Source organism: Cebus imitator, unplaced genomic scaffold (assembly GCF_001604975.1).
Source record: "Cebus imitator isolate Cc_AM_T3 unplaced genomic scaffold, Cebus_imitator-1.0 Scaffold221, whole genome shotgun sequence".
Classification (NCBI taxonomy): Eukaryota; Metazoa; Chordata; class Mammalia; order Primates; family Cebidae; genus Cebus; species Cebus imitator.
Window position 1 is genome coordinate 1,601,042 of NW_016107536.1, and position 1,330 is coordinate 1,602,371.

The 1,330-nt window shown below is 36.3% G+C and overlaps 1 non-coding gene across 1 annotated transcript; it reads right to left on the reverse strand.

Moving 5' to 3' along the window:
* Window positions 1-558: 558 nt before the first annotated feature.
* Window positions 559-665, reverse strand: LOC119466713. The gene has a single exon (XR_005195178.1). It is a non-coding gene; the product is annotated as a U6 spliceosomal RNA (small nuclear RNA).
* Between the last annotated feature and the right edge of the window lie 665 nt (window positions 666-1,330).

Here is a 1,330-nt window from a genome sequence, read left to right on the forward strand (position 1 = left end):
TGGTAGTTTGATGGGGATAGCATCAGATCTATAAATTACTTTGGGCTGGATAGCCATTATCAAGATATTGATTATTCCTAACCATGAGCCTGGAATGTTTTTTCATCTCTTTGTGTCCACTCTTATTTCCTTGAGCAGTGGTTTGTAGATCTCCTTAAAGAGGTCCTTCACATCCCTTGTAAGTTGTATTTCTAGGTATTTTATTCTCTTTGTAGCAATGGTGAATGTAAGTTTACTCATGATTTGGCAATCTGTTTCTCTGCTATTGGTGTATAGGGATGCTTGTGATTTCTGCACATTTATTTTGTATCTTGAGACTTTGCTGAAGTTGCTTTCAGCTTAAGGAGAGTTTGAGCTGAGACAGTGGGGTCTTCTAAATATACAATCATGTTATCTGCAAATAGAGACAATTTGACTTCATCTTTTCCTAGTTGAATGCCCATTTTTAATTTCACTTTCCTGGTTGCCCTGGCCAGAGCTTCCAATACGATGTTGAATAGGAGTGGTGAGAGAGGGAATCCTTGTCTTGTGCCAGTTTTCAAAGGGAATGTTTCCAGTAAAAATATGGAATGGTTAATGAATTTGCCTATCATCCTTGCTCAGGGGCCATGCTAATCTTCTCTGTATTCTTCCAATGTTAGTATATGTGCTGCTGAAGTGAGTGCTTTTGCTGATTTGTAATTGGGTTATTTTTCCCCTATTATGAGTTCTCTGTATATTTTGGATATAAGTTTTTTGGTCAGATATATATATATATTGCAAATATCATCTCCCAGTCTGTAGTTAGGATTTTCATTTTCTTAATAGGGTATTTTGATGATCAGGTGTTTTAAATGTGATAAAGAGCAATTCATCAATTTTTTTTATGGCTCATAGAAAGAAACTCTTAACATTTAAAACTTCATGGATCCTCGTGTGATGGTGGGTATTAATTCTGTATCTAAGTTGGAGAAAATTACATAACACGAAAGCCACTGTTAAGTTTCCTTAACAGCTTTTTTGAGATATAATTGACATGCCGTACGATTCACCCATTTAAAGTGTACAATCCAATGGTTTTCAGTATAATCACAGAGTCATGCATCTATCACTGCGGTCAACATTGAAGCATTTTATTTACCTCAAAAAGAAACCCTGTGCCCTTTAGTTATCACTCCTCTCCTTCCATTCTCCCCCCTACCCCCCACACCTATACAAACAGTGATTTACTTTCTGTCTTTGTGGATTACCCTATTCTGACATTTCATATGTTGAAATTTGTGGTCTTCTGTGACTGGTCTCCTTCACTTCAAATAATCGTTTTAAGGTTTATCCATGTTGTAGGTTTCAT